Raw genomic sequence first — 16,634 nt, 5'->3', positions numbered from 1 at the left:
GACATTGAGACAGGGAATCACTTGAAAACAAGAGTTTGAGGCCAGTCTGGGTAATATCGCAGGCTCCTGTTCCAAAAATAAATAAAATTTTGAAAATAACAGGTTAATTCATAAAATCTGAATTCTTCTATCTTATTCCTTAATACCACTACTAAGAAATGAAACAGGACTGGGAATGTGGTTCAGGCGGTAGCGCACTCGTCTGGCATGCATGCGGCCCGGGTTCGATCCTCAGCACCACATACAAAGATGTTGTGTCTGCCGAAAACTAAAAAATAAATATTAAAAACTCTCTCTCTCTCTCTCTCTCTCTCTCTCTCTCTCTAAAAAAAAAAAAAAAGAAATGAAACAAGGGCTGGGGATGTGGCTCAAGTGGTAGCGCGCTCACCTGGCATGCGTGAGGCACTGGGTTCGATTCTCAGCACCACATAAAAATAAAAATGAAAGATATTGTGTCCACCTAAAACTAAAAAATAAAACATTAAAAAAAAGAAATGAAACAAGATAGGCAACTACAATGTATTTGTGATCTACTGTTAAACATTCAGCTCTTCCTCTGCTTCTTACAGAACTATGCAACCTGGACCTCATCAGTGGGAAACAATATTGTTTGCCCTCCAATTTCTAAAAGCCTTTACTGGGGGTATAGCTCAATGACAGACCACTTACCTAGCATATGTGAAGCCTCAGAATCAATCCTTAGAATCACAAAAAACACAATTTTAATATAAAGTCTACTAATCTTTTAAAAGATTGACGGGCACCTGAAATAGTTAAAATATTAAATATCTCTTGATTCACGAACTACTGAACTTCTGTAAATCCTTATAAAGCTTTTACTTTTCTCAGTATTCTATACAGTATAAAACCCTGCAAAATTTGTTTATACAGTACTGTGAAAAAATTACTCTATCTCCTCAGATGCACAATAAATCTACTGAAATTAAAAATCAAACTTGATAAAAACAATTAAGAATTCTGGAATCAGAAGAGTTTTAAATAACTTTACAAATTCAGTGTTTATGCTACACTAATCAGGCAGAGATAAAACAAACATACAGTACCTTGGATGTGTGAATTTATGCACTGCTCACTAAAGCTGGCCAGATGCCATTTTATCATTGATAGAGTAGAGTAGCTTCAAATTCCACTCAGAGGGCAACTGCAGTTGCACTGAATCCAGCAGCATGAGCATGCCTGCATGTTATTATGGGAAATAGTGGAAAATTTCACAGGCTGACATCCAGAATGTCTGCGGTTCTTTTTCATATTTCTTTCTTCCTGCAAAGCAGTTATTAGTGCAGTACTCTGATTTTTTTAAAGCTGGAAATTTCCACTGTTTTTTTAAGAGGCCCTTCTTAAATGTAAATTGCAAAATGTTCCAAAATTCCAGCATGATAGAAATAATTCAGACAGAAAATAATTAAAATATGCATCTTCAAAGTAGGATGAATGGATTGAGAAAGAAATTGAGACGTGGGGCTGGGGATGTGGCTCAAGCGGTAGCGCGCTCGCCTGGCATGCGTGCGGCCCGGGTTCGATCCTCAGCACCACATACCAACAAAGATGTTGTGTCCGCTGAGAACTAAAAAATAAATATTAAAAAAAAATTCTCTCTCTCTCTCCTCTCTCCTCTCTCACTCTCTCTTTAAAAAAAAAAAAAAAAGAAAAAAAGAAAAGAAATTGAGACGTATCTCTTCCTAAGAAAAAATAAATATATGTCCAGAGAGATACAAGAAATTTAAGGTCACAATAATTTAATATAACACTAAATATGAAAAATAGCATGTTGTGACACTCATATTTTCTTATTGGCTTATAGTACATTCAAAAGATAATACATGTCACTAGGATAGTTAAGAAAACACTATGAAGAGACAGTATAAGCTGGGCATAGTAACAAAAGCCTGGAGTTCAGCTATTCAGAAAGCTGATTTGTGAGGATCACTTAAGCCCACGGACACAGGCCAGCCTGGGCCATGAAATGAGATTCCACACACTGCCCAAAAGTATGTATCTGGGAGTAAAAGGTATACATCCTGCACTAATACAATAGTAAGCCATAAAAATTGGGTTTTTCAAGGCCAGTGGTGCAACATCCTAGCATGCTCTGTTTCAACCAAAGGGAGAAAAAAACTTTTTGAGTTTTTTTAGTTTTTCAGTGAGGGCTAGACAAGGAACAATGACAAGAGCTCCTAGGCAAAATTCAGTGTTTTTACTTTTTTTGCAAGCTAGGCATCAAATCCATAAATTACACATGCTAGGCAAGCAATCTACCACTAAGCCAAACACTTAGTATCACTTTGGTTTTCAGCACCTTCTCATTAAGAATCTACCACACCCACATGTGTGATTTTTTTCCATTTTAATCTGTAATAATAAATGAGAAAACAGACAAGGTCTTATTGATTCATTTTATTAAAGAGATAAAAGATTAAATTCCAGTAGAATGTGGCAGCTCACACTGGTAATCCCAGCTACTTGGGGGGCTGAGGTAGGAAGATCTCAAGTTCAAAGCCAGCCTGGACAACTTAGAGAGATCATTTCAAAATAAAAATAAAAAGGGCTGGGAATGTAGCTCAATGGTATAGTGACCCCCCAAAAAATGATACATATCCATATTGGATGAATGAAAATATATATATAAACTTTTACATATCAATAACAAAAGCTGATTTTAAAAAGGAGGTGGGAAGGGGGAAAAGGAAAGGGAAAGATACAGAAAGGAAGCAAAAGATTTCACCAAAGAAGGTAAAAGGAATATCAATTAAAATCATAAAGAGCCCAGCTTGGTAGCACAAATCCTTAATTCCAGTGACTGGTGAGGCTGAAGGATGAAGGATACCAACTTCCAGGCCAACCTCAAATTTAGCCAGTTCCTGCCTCAAAATAAAAAAAGAACTGGGAATGTAGCTAAGCGGTGAAGCACCCCTGGGTTCAATCCCCAGTATCAAATTATTATCATCGTCATCATCATCACAATGAGATACATTGCTCAAGGGGTAAACAAACTGTCATATATTGTGAAAACATATTGCTTTATACTGCAATAAACAGAACTCCTAATACATGTAACAACATGAATCAATCTCACAGAATTAGGCAAAGAAAAAGAAGCTTAACATAACATACTATATGACTAAAATTATTTGAAATTCTGAAAAGGCAAAGCTATACTGAGTAAACCTATAACTAACACTTTACTTAAGGCTTAGCCCCTAAGCTTGAGAACAAGACAAAGATGTCTAACCATCATTGTATTCAAGGCACCAGCTATCACAATAGAGCAGTGACTGAAAATGACAAAATAAAATTGTCTTTATTCCAACAATATAATCACCTATGTATAAAATCCTATTCAAACTACATAAAAGCTATAAAAATTAATCAGGTTATTAGCAAGATAATAAAGTATTAAGTGAATATACAAAAATCAACTATATTTCTATACACTAACAAATTATTTTTAAAATTTCAATTTCTAATACTATTTATAAACACATTTAAAAATATGGAACTTAGGGCTGGGGATGTGGCTCAAGCGGTAACGCGCTCGCCTGGCATGCGCGGGGTGCTGGGTTCGATCCTCAGCACCACATAAAAATAAAGATGTTGTGTCCACCGAAAACTAAAAAATAAATATTAAAAAAAATATGTAACTTAATGATAAATTTGACATACTTTATAAAATTTGTACACTGAGGGGCCAGGGTTCTGACTCTGTGGTAGAGCACTTGCCTAGCATGTGTGAGGGAGGCACTGGGTTCGATCCACAGCACCACATAAAATAATTTTTTTTAAACATTTATTTTTTAGGTGTAGATGGACACAACACAATGCCTTTATTTTTATGTGGTGCTGAGGATTGAACCCGGGTCCCGCCCATGCTGGGCGAGCGATCTACAGCTGAGCCACAATCCCAGCCCCAAAATAAAAATATTTAAGAAAAAAAAAAATTGTACACTGATAACTAAAAAACACTAAGAGAAATTAAAGACTAAATAAATGGAGAGACATATAAAGTGTTTATGGAAGAGAAGGTGCAATATTGTTATGTCAATTCTCTCCATATTGATATTCATTATGATTCAATGCAATTACAATCAAAATCTCAACAGCCATTATATAGAAATCAACAAGCTAATTCTAACAATTATATGGAAATGCAAAGAGGCAAAATACTTTGAAAAGAATAAAGCTGGAGACTTGCTCTCTCTGATTTCAAGACTTCAATGTAGACAGTGTGGTACAGGGGAAAGACAAATACGGATATGCAGAGGTAGACACACAGATGCGTCCATATAGACAAATACATGAAACAGATGAGAGTCCAAAATATGATCTACATACACATGGTCTATTTACTTTCAAAGGTGCCAAGTTTATATATTGATAGCCACATACCAAACATGAACCTCAACCCTAATCTCACACCACATGCAAAAAATTAATTTAAATGAATCACACGCCTAAATTTAAGAACTACAATTGGGCAGACACTTAATCTCAGCAATTTGGGAGGCTGAAGTAGGAAGATCAAAAGTTCAAGGCCAGCCTCACCAAATTAGCAAAACCCATTTCAAAATTAAAAAATGAAAAAGGGCTAAGGATGCAGCTCAGTGGCTAAGTGCCCCTGGGTTCAATCCCCATACAAAAAAAAAAAAACCACTAAAACTAAAATAATAAAACTTCTAGAGGAAAACAGAAATCAAAAGTCTTTTTTTTTTTTTGGGGGGGGGGGGGTTAGCATGTATTGAACACAGGGGCACTTCACCCCTGAGCCACATGCCCAGCCATATTCTGGTTTTGAGTTTGGGTTTTTAAGATAGGGTCTCACTAAGTTGTTGAGGCTGGCTTTGAATTTAGAATCTTCCTGCCTCAGCCACCCAAGAGGCTGGGATTACAGGCATGCGCCACAACACCCAGCAACACACCAGTCTTAATGACTATGAAGTCAGCAAAGATTTTTAAATATAGCATGAAAAGTATGAACAATAAAAGAAAAAGCAAAAAGTGATAAATGAACTCCAGAAACATTTAAAATTTTTGCTCTTTCAAAAATAGTTATGAGGTGCTGGGGCTGTATGTGGCTCAGTGGCAAGGCACTTGCCTAGCCACATAAAAAATAAACAAAGGTATGTGTGTCCCTCTACAACTAAAAAAATTTTAAAAAAAAATAGTTACAAAAACAAAATAGGGCACAAACTCAAAGAAACTATGTACAAAATTTATGTTTTAAAAAAAGAGTTTTACACCTTAAAGAATCCTTACATCTAAGTAAGATGACAGCTGGGCACAGTGGCAGACAGACGCCTCTAATCCTAGCAACTCAGGAGGCTGAGGCAAGAAGATTTCAAGTTCAAGGCCACTTAGTGAGACCCTGTCTCAAAATAAAAAAAGGGCTGGGATGTGGCTCAATGGCTAAGTGCCCCTGGGTTTGATCCCCAGTACCAAGGGGAAAAAAAGGAAGAAGATAAACACCCCAAATGAACAACAGGCAAAAGATGAGCAGATACTTCTTCACACATGCACACACACAAAAAAGAAAAATATACTAATAAAAAAAATAAGTAAAAGATGTTCAACATCAGCCATTAGAGAAACTCAAAACCATAATGAAGGTGCAGTACAGTGATAAAATGTTTACCCAGTATATGTGAAACACTCCATTCAATTTTCAGCAGTTTCAAGAAAGAAGGAAAAAAGAGCAATACAACACTATACACCCCAAAATGGCTAACATTAAAAAGACTAATCACACCAAATGTTCATCAGAATGTGGAATTTTGCTGAGAGAAATGTAAAATGGTACAATCACTTTGAGAAACAGTTGGCAACTTTTTAAAACTCTTAAATACTGAACATACACTCTTCATACAACCAATCCATTCCACTCCTGAGGATTTATCCCACAAAAATACAAGCACAGGGGCTGGGATTGTGGCTCAGCGGTAGAGTGCTAGCATAGTACAGGCAGGACTGGGGTTCAATCCTCAGCACCACATAAAAATAAAGGCATTGTGTTGTGTCATCTACGCCAAAAAAATAAATATAAAAAAAAAATACAAGCATATATCTATACACAGTCTAATGCAGAGAATTTCTTTTGATAATCAAAATCTAGAAACAATCCAAATGTTTATCACCAAGTAATGGGGAAACAGTGACATACCCAAACAATAGAGTAATATTAAGCAAATAAAAAAGGAAAGACTAAGCCAGATAATAGTGGTACACAGCCTATAATCCAGTTACTTGGGAGGCTGAGGCAGGAGGATCACAAATTCAAGGCCAGCCACAGCAATTTAGCAAGGCCCTATGAATTTATTTTCCTATACAGGTCATTATTGAAACAATTGGTAAATCTGAATAAAACCTACAGATTATTCTATTAACATTCATTTTCAGCACTGAGGATTAAATCTCTGCCCTAGATAATGATTCCCCAAATCAAGAAATGTGTTCTGTCCATATAAAATTCTTCAAAGTCCTACACACTGATCACTTGGTCATAAGTGATCCCTTTCCTCCTCTGATCATGTCTAAAACCAACTGATCACAGTTGGCCTTGGACTGAAGTACTGTTAAATACCTGAATGTGTGCACTTGAAGGTCAAAAAACCTTGTTAGTGTCTTACATAGTAAAAGCTTAATAAACACTGATTAAGTATGTGTGTGCATGGAGGAGTAGGCAACAGCTAAGCAGTAGCAAATTAAGGATGACTAAAGTTTAAAGGCCTCATAGCTAAGAGAATGACAGTATAAAAATTCAGTTTTTTTTTTTAAAAGTCACAGCCAGGTGTAGTGGCACACACTTATAATCCCAGTGGCTCGGGAGATTGAGGCAAGAGGATCTCAAATTCAAAGCCAGCTTCACCAAATTATCGAGGGCCTAAGAAACTCAGTGAGGCCCTATCTCTAAACAAAATACAAAAAAGGGCTGCGGATGTGCCTCAGTGGTTGAGTGCCCCTGTTCAATCCCCAGTACCAAAAAATAAAAAAGACATTGGGGCGCAGTGGTGCACACCTGCAATCCCATCAACTCAGGAGGCTGAGGAAGGAGGATACCAAGTTCAAAGCCAGTCTCAGCAACTAAATTGTTTAGGTCCTATGCAATTTAAATAGACCCTGTCTCAAAAAAAATTTTAAAAGGGCTGGGGATGTTGCTAAGTGGTTACGCACCACTGGGTTCAATTCCCAGTTCCCCCACCCTCTGCAAAAAAAAAAAAAAAAAAAGCCACACATGGGAGTGATTTTATACTTTAGCAAAGAAAATACTGCAGGTTATTGGCAAATTTGTGACTGCAGGTTTGCCTAATTTGAGATCTGTACACCCAAGCCTTCCTCCATTCTAGACATAGTTATGTACTTGAAAGAAGCTTCCTGAATTCCATTTTAGTAATTCCTGATGAAAATGTTTTTAAAACTTAATACAGAAATAGTCCTGTCTCGTTCTGGGAAGACGATGCCATTGACCATCCAATATCCAAATATAAATGTGAAGTTGTTTTTTCTCACTGATGGAGTTAGCAAAGGTTTGCTCCACTAGTGATGGAGACCACTATCTGGGCTGGGATTGAAACACTAACCTGGGCTGGAGTTGTAGCTCAGTGGTAGAGCACTTGTCTAGCACATGTAAGGCCCTGGGTTCAGCACCACATAAAAATAAAGGTATCGTGCTATAATCCCAGCAGCTTAGGAGGCTAAGACAAAAGGATCACGAGTTCAAAACCAGCTTCAGCAATGGCCAGGCACTAAGCAACTCAGTGAGACTTGTCTCTAAATAAATTATAAAACAGGGTTGTCCCGGGATGCAGCTCAGTGGTCGAGCGCCCCTAAATTCAATCCCCAGTACTAAAAAAATAAGTAAAAAAAAAATTTATATATATAAAGGTATTGTGTCCATCTACAACTAAAAAAACAAATAAACACTGACCTGAGACACAAGGTCCAGGCAAGTAAGAGGAAACAGATGAGCAAAGGATGCACAGACTGAAGACAATCTGGTGAAGAGAACACTGGGTAATCCTTAATACATTTTCAGATAAAGCTAACAAATTTTAGTCTGGAAATAACTAGCTAATAAGCTACTCTATAGGGAACCTTAATTCAATGATCCATTTCACTGACAGTTTTCCTAAGTAAATGACATCACTTTACTTTCTTACAGTAGAAGAAGCTGAAAATTCTCTCCCCTTTCCCTTCCCGTTTGTGTTTTCCCACTTACAGCACACACTATGGTGTGATGGAATCAGCAGTTCAAAGGCATTTTGTTCCCAAACTTTTTTTTTTTTGGTGGGGGGGGGGGTGCGTAGGAGGTGTTCTAGGGATTGAACCAGGGGCACTTAACTGAGCCACACTCACAGCCTTTTTTTTATTTTTCATTATTTGTTTCGCGATGGGGCTTTACTAAGTTGCTCAGGGCCTCATTCAGTTGCTGAGGCTGGCTTTTTTTTTTTTTTTTTTTTTTTTTAAGTAAAAAGGAGTTTACTTCTTTGCTAGTAAAGGAGACTGAGACTGGCTTTGAACTTGCAATTTTCCTGTCTCAGCCTCCTGAGGCACTGGGATTACAGGTGTGGGACACCCTGCCCAGCTCTATCCCTAAACTCTTACTGATGAATCAGCATTGGAAACTGCATCTGACTTTACATTGCCTGGCAGAAAGAGTTTAATGCACTTACTGTTTGATCAATAAAATTTAAACCAAGCTGGGGGTGCAGCAGTGGTAGAGCACTTCCTGGGTATGCCAGGGCCTGAATTTGATAACCCACACAGAAAAAAAAAAAAAAAAAGAAAGAAAGAAAGAAAAAGTGAAAAGACTTAATAAAATAATAAAAGACCATTCTAGCCAGGCAAGGTAGCACATGTCTGTAATCCCTGCTACTCAGGAGGCTATGGAGAGGAGAATCAAGGAGTTCAAGAACTGCTTGGGCAACTTAATGAAACCCTGACTCAAAATAAAATTTTAAGTCTGGGGATGTAGGTCAGTGGCAGAGCACACATGAGGCCCTAGGTTCAATCCTTAGTGCTACCAAAACAAAACAAAAAAGGAAAAGCCACAAACCTGACAATTTTTTTTAAGGACTTATGATATAGGGAGAACACTCCTATGTTCAAACCCTCGCACCACCAAAAAAAAAAAAAAAAAAAAAAAATCAATGATGCCTTAAATTAGTATTTTCTAACATAAGGAGCCTTGAGGATCACACATGGCACCCCTTTGTTTTACAAATTTTAAAGTAAAGAACACTGACTTACTCAAAGCTTGCAGTATAGGTTTACAAGTTATTCTGAACTCTTTAAAAAATTATTTTCAAAGTAACAGGCTAACAAATGATATTGATCGGGTACCAAAATGAGAAAAATATCTAGTGATATTTTTTAAGTTGTTTGGAAACAAGTACATGATCATGCTGTGCTCTCCAACAGCAATTAACTTTCATTTATTAAAATGTCAGTTTAGGATATTTAGATTATGATAAACATTTACCATCAAAGTAAAATAATTTGGCCTTAGATTTCATTTAAATAGAAGAGTGAAAAATATTTATTTACATGAAAAGTTCCCCTCTTTTTGTTGTTAAGCCTCTTTCTTCCCCCTCTTTTGTACTAAGGTTCTCAAACGCATGAGACAGAGGAACAATACCTCAATACAAGGGGCAGGCTTCCTGCCTACTAGTCAGTCATTATTCTTAAGACTTGAGAACTTTCAAAACACTGCTTGAATTGCTTTGAAATTCCTCTTTCAGATTTTCCCTCCTTCGTGGAACATCTATCTAAAAGAATGACTTCAAAAATGTCTCACTGAACTCAATCAAAATTCTCTAAGCAAACTAAAAAAAAAAAATGACAGCTTTAGATACAAAGGTTGGATGTAAATGCCTTTAAATTTGTCAAATACCAACCAAACATACAGGACAAAAAGTAAAGTATATTTCTGGCCAGGCATAGAATAGCTTTTTCTCATTCTATAGAAATTAAACCTGTTTCTGAGAAATTCCATAGTTATAAATTATCTCAAAGTTGAAGACCACAATATTACCAATACTTTTTTTAAAAATACCATTTAAAAATCTAAAGATGGGGCTGGGGATGTGGCTCAAGCCGTAGCACGCTTGCCTGGCATGCGTGCGGCCCGGGTTCGATCCTCAGCACCACATACAAAGATGTTGTGTCCGCCAAAAACTAAAAAATAAATATTAAAATTCTCTCCTCCCCCCCCCTCAAAAAATAAAATAAAATAAAATAAAAATCTAAAGATCTCAAACTACATTAAACCAAAAGGACTAACTCAATTATTACCGACTTCAAGACAGCTTCACACTAAAATGAAGTACACTCATTCATTTTAAAAAGTTGTCAGGAACAGAAAAAATTACCAGCTGCAATCACCTGAGAACCTGGAAAATTTCTCATTTCCTCTGACTGCATTCTGACAGTGGTACTACTTACTAATAAACATACTAAAACAATAAGTTTACTTGCGACATGGAGATGTGAGGTAGACAAATTATCTGCCCAGGTTAACATGGGTTCTTTCTTTTTCAAAGGCACAACATTAAAAATGAAAGATTCATGAGTAATGACTTGTCAAACTGTTACAATAAATAGAAATTTTTCCAAAACCTCTAATGCCTCTAACAAAAACAAAAAGACTATTTTAAACAATACTTGATAAAGCCTAGCCCGATATGGTGGTGCACGCCTGTAATCCCAGCCACTCAAAAGGCAGAGGCAGGAGGACTGCAAATTCAAGGTCAACCTGGGCAATTTAGCAAGAACCTGTCTCAAAATAAAAATGAACTGCAGGTGTAGCTCAGTGGTAGAGCATCCCTGGGTTCAATCCCCAGCCACAAAAACTAAGTAAAAATTAAAAATAAAGCCTAATTCCAGTACAACAAAATAATTTAGCTAGTCCCCTGGCGTTTGTTATAATGGGATTTAAACTGTACACTCAACATTCAATTAACCATAAGGCTTATCCTAATTGAGGATTATGCTGACTTCTGTGGTCCTTTCCTATCTATCCATCTACCACTCCAATTTAGCTGCCATAGCTACCAAAAGCAAAGCCCCAGGGAGCAGATTATCCATTACTATGTGATACCCAGGCCAATATTCCTTTTTCATTACTATGTAGATAATCGAGAGTAAAATTTACTACTCTGGGAGGCTGAGGCAGGATAGCAAATTCAAGGCCAGCCTGGGCAATTTAGCAAGACCTTGTCTCAAAATAAAATAAAAATGGCTGGGAATGTAGTTCAGTGATAAGAATTCTTCCCTAGCATGCTGAAGGCTCTGGGTTCAATCCCTGGTGGGTGGGAGGGTGGGAGGGGGAGAAGGAAGGAAGGAAGGAAAAGAGAAAAAAAAAATTAGTAATCTACTCAGCCTGGTTTCCAAAAAGAGCAGCTGAGCTACATAACCCTTACTTATATCTTCTAACCAAGGAAATCAAACATTTCAACAGAATATCTTCATGGAGATAACAGACAAAAAATGTCACATTTTCTAGAATGTATCAATTAAAAAATTAACAGAGCTAGGCTCAGTGGAACATGCCTGTAATTTCACCAACTCAGGAAGCCAAGGCAAGAAGATATATAGTTTGATGTCAACCTGGAGAACTTAGTGAGACTCTGCCTCAAAAAGCAAAAAGAACTGGGGATGTAGCTCAGTGGTATAGCACCCCTGATTTCAATCCCCAGCACACAAAAAAAAGAATTAACAGAAAAGGAAAAATAGAACACAGCTGTTTCTAACAAAAACTATGAAAATAGGAAAAGGACTAGGGATGTGCGCTATGATGTAGCTCTGCAGTGGAACACTTGCCTAGCAGGCATAAGGCCCTACAGACCCAGCACTGGGGTGGAGGAAGGATACAGGTCATGACACTGAACACTATGAAAAAAAGAAAAGACACTAGTCCAAAACCTGTTCTACAATCAGGCTGAATTCCTTCCTTTGCCTCTAGGACACAGAGTTTACTACACAGTTAAATAAACCTTTATTACTGCCCCCACTATATATTGACCTAGAGCAACAAAAATTATCCTAAACTAAGCTAATGCTGACAAAATTAGAAACTGGCAATATGCTGTCTAATGTTATTTAGTTTGTGACTAAACTGGCCTTTCTAGACAGTATAGGTCTTCCTTTTCTACTGCTGTACATATTCTGGCCATTTTTCTGTTCCTTTAACAATTTACTACTAGATGGCAGAAAAGTTAATGCCATTATTTGTTAGAGGGTTGAAAATAAGGTTAGACAGTAAATAAACTGTAGTCTAAACCCGAAATAATCTCCCATAAACCCTCTCAGAAAAACAAAGATATTTTACCCAGCAAACACTAACAAACTGATGAATAAGCCTCATTACAGCACATCTCCTCCTTCACCTTAACCATTAAATGTTCATTTTGTAATCCCCCCCATTCCAAAAAGCACTCATAAAAATGGAAGAAAATGCCAACATTAAACTGCAGCACTCATATCAAAACTATCCCTTAGAATCTAGTCACCTTTTTCTTCCAGTCTGCTGAACTTCAAAAAAAAAAAAAATTATCATATATTACCAATGCTAATTTTCTGCTCCCAGAGCTTCCACCACTAAATAATGCAAAAAAGAAATATTCTATAATATACTATGGAGTATAATAAATTCAACTAAAATGGTACAGGTATCTCTGCAGAGCTTAATGTATGAGAAACTGTAGTCAACTTCTCAATAACCCACAACTCTGTTTTACTGGTGCCAGGAAGCATTAACAGAGTAACAACTGTATTAAATTGTTGCCAATTTGCTATATAGACAATCAGCCACTGGAGGCTACACTTATTGTAAACTTGCAACAAATTAGAAGTTTTCACAAGTACTCTACATCCTCTGGTCAAGGTTTGAAATTATGTAGCTCAAAAATTTTTAAAAAGAAGTCTTAATGCCTGCCTGTAATGTCAGCTACCCCAAGGCTAAGGCATGAGAATAGTGAATATGAGACTCCCCCTTTTAGGGCTGGGGATGTGGCTCAAGCGGTAGTGTGCTCGCCTGGCATGCGAGCGGCCCGGGTTCAATCCTCAGCACCATATACAAACAAAGATGTTGTGTCCGCCGATAACTAAAAAATAAATATTAAAAAAAAAGAGAGAGAGAATCCCCCTTTTTTAAAAAATAAAATTTGAAGGATGGGGTGGCTCAAAGTATTGCTCAATGCTCTGAAGCATCATAATGTGAGAGGCCCTGGGATCTGAGTACTGGAGTACTAAAAAAGAAACAACATAAATGACTTTTGGGCTTTTTTTCTTAACAACCAATTAGGAATAGGACAATAGTAGGTTGCTGGGTTTTGTTTTGTTTTCCATCTTACCCTACTGTCCAAATTAAAAGATATTTTGAACATATCATACATTTTAGTTGTAGATGGACACAATACCTTTACTTTTTTAAAAAAAAGTGGTGCTAAGGATGGAATGAGTGCCTCACATGTGCTAGGCAAGTGCTCTCTACCACTGAGCTACAACCCCAGACCTAGATTATTTCTTTTTTAAGTTGTTGATAGACCTTTTTTTTAATTCATTTATAGGTGGTGCTGAGCATCAAATCCAGTGCTTCACACAAACTAAGCAAGCACTCTACCACTGAGCCATAACCCCAGCCCCCCATATTATTCTTTTAAAAATAAATTATTCTTTTTCAAAAATTACAGCAGGGCACAGTGGCATACATCTAAAATCCCGGCAACTCGGGAGGCTGAAACAGGAGAACCACAATTTGAGGCCAGCTTCAGCAATTTAGGGAGATCATGTCTCAAAATAAAAAGGCCCAGGATGTAGTTCAGTAGTACAGTGCCACTAAGTTCAATGCCCAGTACCTGAAATAAACTATTTTTTTCTTTAGTGTAATATCCCTAACATAGCCAAAAAAAAAAAAAAAAAAAAAAAAAATCTTATTTCAAAAGATAGTTGTCAAGAAGGCATTAGTGGTGCTAGGTATGGTGGTTCACACCTACAATCCCAGCAACTTGGGCAATTGAAGCAGGATCATAAATTCCAAGCCAGCCTCAGCAACTCGGTAAGGCCCTAAGCAACTTCTCAAAATAAAAAACAGCCAGGCACAGTGGCACATGCCTATAATCCCAACCACTTAGGAGGCTGAGGCAGGAGGATCACAGGTTCAAGGCCAACAGCAGCAACTTAGTGAAGCACTAAGCAACTGAGAGACCTTGTCTCAAAATATAAAAATCAAAAAAATGAAAATAAATAAAGGGCTAGGGATGTGGTTCGGTGGTAAAGCGCCTCTGGGTCAATCCCCAGTACCCCCCCCCCAAAAAAAAAAGCAAGAAGAAAGAAGGCATTAATTAGCAACCATTTCAAGAACTTTAATTTATACAACTCCTGAGGGGAAAAAAGATCTAGGGTTCAACAGTACACTCACTCTTTACTGAATGAATTCTTATTTGCTTGGGATGGGGTTGCTTCACAGAAATAATTTTTTTTAAAATAACTTATCTTTTTTTAATATATATATATATATATATATATATATATTTTTTTTTTTTTTTTTTTTTTTTAGTTCTCGGCGGACACAACATCTTTGTTTGTATGTGGTGCTGAGGATCGAACCTGGGCCGCACGCATACCTCTGAGCCACATCCCCAGCCCAACTTATCTCTTTTTTTAAAGAGAGAGAGAGAACTTTTTAATATTTACTTTTTAGTTTTTCGGCGGACACAACATCTTTTTATTTGTACGTGGTGCTGAGGATCAAACCCAGAATCGCGCGCATGCCAGGTGAGCATGCTACCGCTTGAGCCACATCCCCAGCCCAGAATTAATTTTTATACTAGGCGAAATACACAATATAATTGCTTTCAAAATATAGTGAAATTGAATGGGGGTGTAGTTCAACAATACAGCACCTGCTTAGCATGTATTGGTCCCTGGGTTCAATCCGCATCACCCAAAAAAATATAGATACATGCATAAGTTATGTAATGTTAATTCCTAATAACCTAGCTCTAATATCATTTAACTGTGATATCTAATATCAACAAACCGTATTAATTCTTAAAACAATATTCTAAAATGTATTAAAAATGGAAACTTTGTTGATTAAGCTGAACTTTGTATTTTCAAAGCCTCCATAGTAAAGGGATATTCTGGTAGAAGCAGTTCATATAACTGCTCTAGAAACAATTACAGCCCCCCACTTAGTCCATAATCCCCAACTCCAAAATCTATTTCTATATGCCAAAAGCTGGCATATGCCTCTTTTTGGTTCTTTGATGCTCATTGGACAACTAAGTCATTTCTACCAGTATAGAAAATCCCCCACAATTTAGGATCACAGGCAATTTAGATTACTACTCATTTAAATGCAGAACCTGAAGTAACCTCCAGTGACAGGAGCTATAGTGTTGGATATCATTTTACATTTTACAGAGGCTTTATCTTACATACAAACAATGACCCTAGTTGGGTTCTTCATCCTAAACACTCAAAGACTGTTATTTCTTTAAGATATGAGTAAATAAAGAAACACAGTAAGTTCAGAAGAACCTTTCTAATAGCTACCAACATTTTTAAAGACAACAAAAAGAAAACAGCGTTCCCACCACATTTCCCTTTCCTTCTGTTCATTTTATTTCCGGGCTTTGGGTATCCAACATGCTGTGTTTCAAATAAAAATTTTCAAATACTTAGCCTGAAAACCAAAGATAACTCTAGAAAATGATTAACAGTCACTGCCTCCGAAGGGGAATTATAGGGTTTGAAGGGAAAGAGATTGATTTCTCAATGTTTTTGTACTTATTCGGTTGTATAATATATGTCCAAATAAACTAACAGTAATTTGAAATTTTTTTAAAGAACAGTTCACGAACTTACAGGTTTCCATTAACATTTTAATTCAGGCAGCATTCGCTCAAGATCTATTTTTTCCCCAATCAGCTTTTAAACAACCTGCCGCAACAAAAACGCTTTCTTGCAGCCACATCGGTTAGTTGGAGCTGAGGGCAGGCATTTAAATCAAGGAGATGCAGCAATCGCCCTGCACACTACTACCCTCACTCATCTCATTCAACTCCGCAGAAAACCACTGCAGCAAGACAGCTGTTACGCGCCTTCCTGTTTCTTTACGGGCACAGGCTTAATAACAAAAACAGGTTGGCTTGGAGGCTCGGCTCAAAAACTGCAAAAAGGAAGTCTTGCCCGGGGTGGGGGGCAGTTTCGACTTGGAGCGAGTTTCACCCGCTGCGTGTCATTCCATCTGCGAGTCCTGAACTCCTCCGGCCAAGTGCGATTTCGAGATGCTCCGTCCCTCTCCTAACTGTTCTTCGGGTCCACTTCCCCCCCCCAGATGCCCTCCAAATGCCTGGGAAGCAACTAAGCCTCCCAACGCCCCACGGCCCCTTTTTAAGGCAAGTGCGAGTCACAAATTGAACCCACGAAACAAGGAAGCCTGGCCGCGAGGAGGGCAAAAGGTAATGAGGGTGGCCAATAATCGCCAGGCTGACCCGGCCAGCGGCAGGGCAGTAGAACGCCTCCTTACTGAGGAAACTGCCCAGAACCTGCCCGAGCCCAAAATGGAAATTCCGCAGAAATTCCGTGCTCTGGTCCCGTCCGCCGCCGAGTGCGGGAGG

The 16,634-nt window shown here is 37.7% G+C and overlaps 1 protein-coding gene across 5 annotated transcripts in view; it reads right to left on the bottom strand.

Moving 5' to 3' along the window:
- The window catches only part of NCOA3 (nuclear receptor coactivator 3), a 123,843-nt gene that overhangs the window by 106,655 nt on the left and 554 nt on the right, over positions 1 to 16,634 (bottom strand). The gene's annotated exons all lie outside the window — the stretch shown is intronic.

The sequence above is a fragment of the Spermophilus citellus genome (genome assembly GCF_964194105.1).
Source record: "Spermophilus citellus genome assembly, chromosome: 4".
Lineage (NCBI taxonomy): Eukaryota > Metazoa > Chordata > Mammalia > Rodentia > Sciuridae > Spermophilus > Spermophilus citellus.
Note: the sequence above shows the minus strand (reverse complement) of the source record. Positions and strands in the feature narration are given on the sequence as shown.